At 41.4% G+C, this 7,861-nt stretch overlaps 1 long non-coding RNA gene across 1 annotated transcript; it reads right to left on the reverse strand.

The window, feature by feature from the left end:
- Positions 1 to 1,131: 1,131 nt before the first annotated feature.
- On the reverse strand, positions 1,132 to 4,894 carry LOC142029426 (uncharacterized). Its single transcript, XR_012649914.1, has 3 exons — positions 4,862 to 4,894; positions 2,941 to 3,022; positions 1,132 to 1,167 (listed from the first exon to the last, which is right to left on the reverse strand). It is a non-coding gene; the product is annotated as an uncharacterized LOC142029426 (long non-coding RNA).
- Between the last annotated feature and the right edge of the window lie 2,967 nt (positions 4,895 to 7,861).

Here is a 7,861-nt window from a genome sequence, read left to right on the forward strand (position 1 = left end):
GTGTTAGCATCCCTCAGTTTTACAGACAGGTTAATGGAGACACTCTTTGGAAATGTTCTGCCTTTGTTATTGTTGTGGGTTTTTTTAAATCTCACAATGCAAATTATTTCACAATTTAAATATCAGAACCATTATCACTCTAATATTTTCTTATGAGGAATATGTAATTGAAAATTGCTTCCTCTCCTGAAGAGCACAGCTTTCTATAGAAAGTATACAATTCATATCCAACAAAAAAAGTATACAGTGCAAATGAGTTACAGCAATAAAACAGTGAAGGTATTTTTAAGTGTAATGTTTATTTGCTTTCACGATACAATTTTAGAGAGCAGATTAGCTAAAAGAAATTATTTTAGAGAACCTGGAAAAAAATCCAGCCCGAGAAAATAAAAAAGCCCAAATGAAAAAAAACCCAGCAACTAAGTGGAAAACAGCCAGGTTGCACAGAGGCAGAGCTCAGAGCCCCGCAGCCAGCTGTCAGCAAGGCACTTACTACCACCGACCTTTAGTGCTTTGTGAGATGCTTGCAGAACAGCTTTCGGCAATTTCTTATAGCTTTTGTTCGGCACTACCTGGACCTTCTCCCCAAAATTCCCATCCTGGTTGTAAAGGTAAACAGTGTTGGCAATCTATAGAAATGATAGGCATTAGGAGTTGTGATTCTCTGGGATCCCAAACGGGCATCGGTTTGGGCTCAAAAAAAAAAAAAACAACCCCAAAAAAAGCCTTTTGCCAAGGAACAGCGTTACCAGTTCCTGAAAGTGGAAGCAAGGCAATTTCCCCAACAACCTCTGAGACTCCTGAAGCATTATAAAGACATCAGCTTTATGAAGGCATCAGTAAGACTTGAGAACCTCCTTGCAAAGAGCATCCCTCAGTGACCAGCCAAATGCTGCTTGTTTTCCCCTGTTTTTTCTCCACCGGTAGTCCTCGTGCCAGATTCGTAATTGGAGTACTTGGGTCCCTACCTGACATCAAGAGCGGGGCTCCAGCATCCCCCTTCGGCTGCAGGTTTCCTGCCAGAGACGCTCCCTCGCCATCACCAGCCACCTCAGGCACGTTGGCTGTTCTGGCCGTGCTGGGAACAGGCTGGTCGTTACAGGGCAGAGCAGGGGCAGGATTTCCTTTAAACTTCTGTATCTGTGCTTTTTGGCTCGCAGTGACAGCCTTTAAACATATTAATATGGAGTATAATTTTTTAAAAGCTTCTAGGCACCCTCCTCAGTGAGCATATTTCTTAAAACTTATTGCATCTTGCTAATTATGAGATTTAATCTAGTGTATGAGTATAGACATTTAACATATATGCCATCCTCAGAAGGGTTATACTAATGCCTTTGATTTCTGCTGCAGTGACAATTTAAGCTACATGGATTGTAGGTTGACGTAGGTTTGTGAAGATAAAAATATCAATATTACAAATGATTCTACGTTAGCTAACACCTTGCCAAACAAATCAATTTAGGCCATATAACTCCAGTGACAAAATTCAGGTGATCCCTTTACAAGAAATATCCTTAAGATCCTATTTCATTTTCAGAGAGTATTCAGACAGCTCCTGAGAATAGCTGTGAAATTCAGACCAGTTTATCAATTATCACTTTCACAAAAGAGTAGTTCTAAGTCCATTTTCCCTTGAAGGTCTTTCAGATCAGGTGAGAGAAAAGTTTGAATGGGGGAACTGGAGATAATTTCTCTCTCTCTCTCTCTCCAACATTTAAATATATGGATGGTGGTTGTGCTTAAATAGAAAAATTAAAGTACTATTCATGAGCTAAATTTCCCTCTCTTGAACATCCCACATCTGATTTTACAGCAAGCCCCAAAAAACAGGTTTATAATCTATGATAATTTTTTCTCTGAGCCTTATCTAGTAGTTCCTCCCAGATTTCCTTGCTGCTCACTAGCAGAACATTATATTAGATGACACATAGCTATAGTTCTCATATACACTCTCACATAGCATGAGAGGAAGGAGGTCTAGATCCAGAAGACTTGGTCAAAAATTCAGGTAAAAAGATCTGGCCAACTAAAACAGTCCTTGGGGTTATGCTTGCCATGAAGCATTGGAAGAAGGAACCCAGAAGATAACCCAGGGAGGTTCCCTTTGTTTTTCTTTTATGACTCTATGTGTAACCAAACTTAGACTTTTTTTTATCAGCTCTTCAACAGACCATCCTGGGTTTCCCATCCCAGTGGCGACTTGCTTTGTGAAACTCTAAAGCCAGAGAAGCCAGGCGTGGCTTTGTAATTATTACAATTTTAACTGGACAAGTATGTGAGAAAAAAATGAATCATGTTATCATAACCAGAAAATAAAGGCAAAACTCTCATTTTAACAGAAGAAATAGATTTGCTATGCTGTATTTCCATGAGAAGACTGGAATGTTTCCACGCCAAAGTGGGACCAGTGGCTGCTGTGCTTACATGGTACAACTGCAGAGTCAGTGTGATGTCCCTGGGTGGGCTATGGGCTTTCCCTCTGCCAGACACATCATGTGTGATAAAAAACTAAGAGATTAAATTTAGAGGCTTAGATTTTTACAAAACCTGTTTGTGTGAAATTCTAGGGGGACAGTATTTGCAAATGGTGTTAGAAGTATGCAGAAATTATTAACTGATCCTGCACATCTACTTTGCATCTTTGGCATGAAAAGAACTTATCTTCTTACTCCATTAAATATATAGTAAAAAAAAAAAAAAAGTAAAAAACATAAGAAGATGTTTCCAGCCTCTTTTACAAAGTGATTTAACCACAATAGTATCCCAATTTTTATGACAGGTTGCTTTGACCTCTGTAGTCAACATAGAAACAGTCAAAGAAAAATAATATCTTATTCTCCTGGGTCTGTCTGCGCTGGGAATTTAGGTTATTATTCTTACTGGAGCACAAGGCAGACTTACGTTTTCTTTAACAAGAGAAATAAGGAAAAGATGCACCTGAATTTGGGGTAAGCCTGCAAAATCTTGTCGAGTCAATGGTCATATGAAGAAGCAGAGATTCATTTCCTTGGTGGTGATCCTATGAATAAAAGATTAGTCTTTTATACCTGTATTATGCCTACATTTTTAAAAGGTTATGGGCCTTGACACTCAGGATGGCCATCAAAGGCAAACTTGTCATTTTCACTTACCGATTCTCATGTCTAATTATAATGCTGTGACATTCAATTGCAGATCCTTGAGGGAATACAGCCTCCCAAAACACAAAATGTGTCGCTGAAGTGATTTTTAATGCATAAGAACAATTGCAATGGTCCAGACTCCCGGGACAGATTTTTCTAGCGGTTATACTTGTACAAATCCCAAACTGGAAGCAGAGCTGCTTCTATTAAACATAGAACCCCATATCTCAGGAGACCTGCTTGCTTTCAGCGGGATCTCCCCGCTGAGGTGCAATCAACAGGGACACACCGATGGAAGACTAGGCTCCCCGGCATCTAATAAGGTATGAACTCCAGCTGAAGCTTTCCTGAATTTGGGGAACTGAGACAGCATCGGACAGCCTGTTTGATGTTAATCAGGATGGGGTGCCTCGGGCGAGAGCGCTGATGGCTGTGTCTATATTAGCAAGCAAGTGCAGACTAATAGGATCAGGTCTGTAGAGAGGAACAGGACATCATGGTCTCTGCTATCTACATTTCAGGGATTTTTGAGCATCCCTTGCCTGGTCTCATGGACTATATGTCCATATGTGACTGAAGTACGTTAAAGAAAAGACAGTCCCAGAGAGGATCTCCCAGTTCAGTTTAATCTGAAAGGAATCCCTTTTGTACACACTGAGACCACCCCATGATGTGAAACTACACGGAGCAAGAGCAGGCTAATGGGAAATTTGCTTAAAAATTAGTCCTTCGAAAAAGTACTGGAGTACTACCCATACATATGGTCTCTCTCCTTTCTCACCTGCTTTCTTCAAATGTACAGGAAACTCGCATCTTTGAAACATCTGTCTTTTTTTTTTTTTTTTTCAAATTCAGTTGAAATGTACTGACAGATACAGAGTCCTTGGCTGTGACTTATGGTCAAAGGTTGTTAGCAGGAAAATGAAATGCATACACAAAAAGAAGTATCACATACTCTACATACATTAACTGGGTGCAGTATAGAGTTACATGGGCATTCCTGTCACACGTATGAGCACAAAAGTTAACTCTTAGAGCCAGGATATCAATTTATTTAAATGTTCGCTGACTTCAGAGCAGATGCGGTGTTTTACCCAAGTCAGAGACTTGCACCCATGTGTTTACAAAGTGCAAACTCATTTAACTCAGTTGAACTGAGAAAGACTCCTGATTAAAAAGACTTTATTAGGGATAGCTGCTCATTATGCATACCCACAGCTTCCCAGAGAAACTCATTCTTGGCATCCTGCTGTGACAGAGATTAGTCATTACGCAGTAAAGCTGCACTGCTGGGACAACATTTGCCTTATTAAATTAATTAGGGTATTACTTGAGAAAAAGCAGTCCTGTAGCTGTGATCACCACCCCCAAACCTAGGCAAATGTGGCCAGCAAATGTTACAGGACACCTCTCACCATTTGGAAAGAGGACTGCACCCTCAGTCATCCGTCACTGTTAATCAGACTTGCACAGGCGTCTATAAAATACAATGTAAGGGAGGCTTTATGGAAGTTTTACATTAATAGCCAAGTACCTATTATCAGAAGCAAAGCAACAGTAGATACCGCTTATAAAATATTACAGTAGTGAGTTTTTAGGTTCTTTCCCCACTGCAACACCACTGAAACCTGTCTACATCCGAGTTTTATCACGGCCCTTTCTCCCAGTGCGCTGCCCGACCCACTGCTGCCCTGACCGCATCAGCGAACAGCCAGGTACTCTCAGGAGAAACTCACATTTGAGGTGCAGTCAGGAAAAGCACCTGGTCATTACACAGCCGTCTCCTCTCTAGGAAGTTCCCTCTTCATCGTGGTGCAGGTTGACGTAGGTGTGCGGAAAGCATCTTCCCTCTTCATCTTGGTGCAAGTTGAAGTAGGTGTGTGGAAAGCATCTTTTTTTAGTTTGAACTAAAGGAAACTAGAAGGGCTCACACAGTCAACATGTGTTTTGGGGGACCACAAGAATGAGCTGAGGCTTTTCACCTTCTTAAATGGACTCTTGGCCATCCTAGGACACTTAAGCTTTTCCAGTCCTCCTCGAGGCGATTTTAAACACAATTGTAATAAGGTTGTGGGTTTGACTTTGAACCATTGTGAATTAGAAGCCTTCACATATTCAGTGCAGTTAAAAAAAAAAAAATTCCCTATTTCTACACAGCTACAGACTGCCACCTTTTAGCCTCTGTTTCTGCCTGACTTACTCATTCAAGCCACACAGCATGCAGAACGTGAGTCGTGGCCACCTTTAGAAATGCTGGCTGCGTCTCATGCCTCTGTTCTGAACCACATCCCCAAGGAGATTTGAAGAACTAAGCCACAGCACACTATAGTCCAGGGCTGGTAATGTGGCTGGATAGTAAATAAGGGCATATGTTTTTACTCAGGTAAAGGTTTAGCAGTTTAGGCATCATGTGCTGTAATTCAGGCAGCCTGGGAAGCCATGCGAGGAAAACCAGGAGAGAAAACTGAGCTGCAAGCACGTCCTGGCCATACAAAGGGATGAGAAATGGCTGGTGGCCAAATGCAACGAGCTGGTGTATTTTAGAGTACAAATACCAAATTCAGTAACATTTTAGAAAAAGTGCCAAAATCATGCGCTCTAGAAGCACACAGTCCCTGTCTGAAATGAAGGCAGCTTTTTACCCCCTGCGGTAGCTATTACTGCAAGCTGTGAGCAAATGGGTGACTTGAACTCGGTTCAGATTTTCAAAGTTATCACCATAATCATAATTCCACAGGCCCAAACACCAGAAGGTATAGATCTTAGCTGTTACCAAGCTCTTTGAAAAGAAAATCAAAAAGGAAGTTACAAGTCTAGCAAAAACCCAGGAGCCTAAACATTTTATTAAATCTGGGTCTAAATGCTTGAGTTGTGGAGACCTTGGGCTACTGCAAATCTACTGTAGGACCCCCAGGATCCAGTCAGACCAAATAGGCTGAACTGATCCAGCAGCTCAGGGCTGCTAAAAGGAGGAGGCCTTCTCCCTCTCCTCCTCCTCCTTTTTGTTACCAGCGTCCTCCTTCTTTCTCTTTACCCCAGTGGTCCCCAGCTCTTCCCTGGGGTGACTTAGTACTGTCTGACCTTTCAAGGAGGCAGCTGAGCTCATGAAAGTGGTAGAAATTAACCCAGAAGAGAAAAAAACCAACCACCTCAATTATTTTTTAGCAATAGCAAGCTGAGAAGTCAGCTCAGCCATCTCATCTGATTGCAACTTCAGACCTGCCGAGTATAACACAAGCAAACACTGGTTGCTTGAAAAAAATATGCTGAGTTTTTCAAACAGCAATATATGGCCTTTGTTACTCTTGCAAAGTTGTATGAAGGTGCAAGACAGCAGAGTCTGGCTCAAAATTTGTACAGTTCCCTTGTGCTAATTAAAAGTGGTCTTTCCTTGTACCAGTTCCAAGATGCTGCCTGAACTTCCAAGTGTTTTTGAAGACAACTGCAATTTCTCACTTGAAATGAAGGATCAATGGTTTAATATTTAACCTGTAGCTGTCGTCAGCTATTTAACCTTGTCCAGAAGTGAATGGGTAATTCCCCTTTGCTAACGAAAGTGTAAAAATATCTCAAAATGACCTTGTGCCAATTTTATGGTGAAGTCACACTTCAGTAAAGCTCCACAGCTAGTAACGGTGTTGACCTTTTGTTCTTAGCCACCTAAAGACGTTAAAATCTGACTGAAACACGATTATGCAATCTTAGACTCAAAGTGTAGTGAAGTGAACACGTATGCTTAAATAAAACAAGGGGAAAAAACAAAGGGGCAGTGGGAGCAGAGGCAGAGGCAGAGTGAGCCGAGCCCTGCTCCTGGCAGCCCTGAGGAAGAGCTGTTCTAATTTTATCTCCCTGATTCTTGGCTGGTTGTAACATTTTTGTTATCAGAATAGACTTCTTTATTTGGACAAAGAGTGACTAAGAAGGTTATTCACATTAACAGACAGTCAGTACTAATGACTCATTAGCATATGATCAGAGAGGGTTTGTAACCCTGCAGGCCTGTGAACAGGGCTGAGCAAATCAACAGAAGAAGAAAAAACAATGGTAAGTTTGAAAATTTGTTTTAGGAAAGTAAGCCAGATAAGAAGGTCATTAGTTATTAGGAAACTAGACTGGCTAGTGGATATTCCTATTCAAGCAAGGAGCATATTGAGATTTCTCAAACTGCAGTGTCTTTGCAGTCATACAAAACCTGAGACTAAGCTGCAAAAGAAGGGCAACGGACCTTACACATGGCCCATGGAGCAGTCTTGGGATCTTAAGGGCTTGGAGGTTCCAGCCTCGTTACTCATACATCCAAAAGAAACACAGGAGATTTTGTAAAATGCAGTTCATTGAGCTGTGTTCGTGGCCCTGACGGCTGAAACACGTACTTTAATTTCACTCTATCAGGGTAGGAGCTACCTGCTGTAGCCCTGTGAAAGCTATAAAGAGTAATTTAGATTTTAGCCCACTGCTCTGCTACAGCCTCTTGGTAGTTTTTAACACAATCAGGCTCATCTGGACAAGAACTCCCACTTCTTATGACTGTTGTTCCAGCAGCTCTCCTGGTTTCCACTCGGTGCCAACCATGCAAGGCCTTGCTTCTCTAAAGAAAAAGCTGTACAGCTCTCTACAGAGAAAATCCCGCTGCCTTCTGACTCAGCCGTCATAAAAAAAAAATATTTGCTTTGATGTAAAATTGTTCCTGAATGCACATAAACAGGCAGGGTTTGAAAATTTGGTGCAGAATTTGT

This window comes from Buteo buteo, chromosome 3, assembly GCF_964188355.1.
Source record: "Buteo buteo chromosome 3, bButBut1.hap1.1, whole genome shotgun sequence".
Lineage (NCBI taxonomy): Eukaryota > Metazoa > Chordata > Aves > Accipitriformes > Accipitridae > Buteo > Buteo buteo.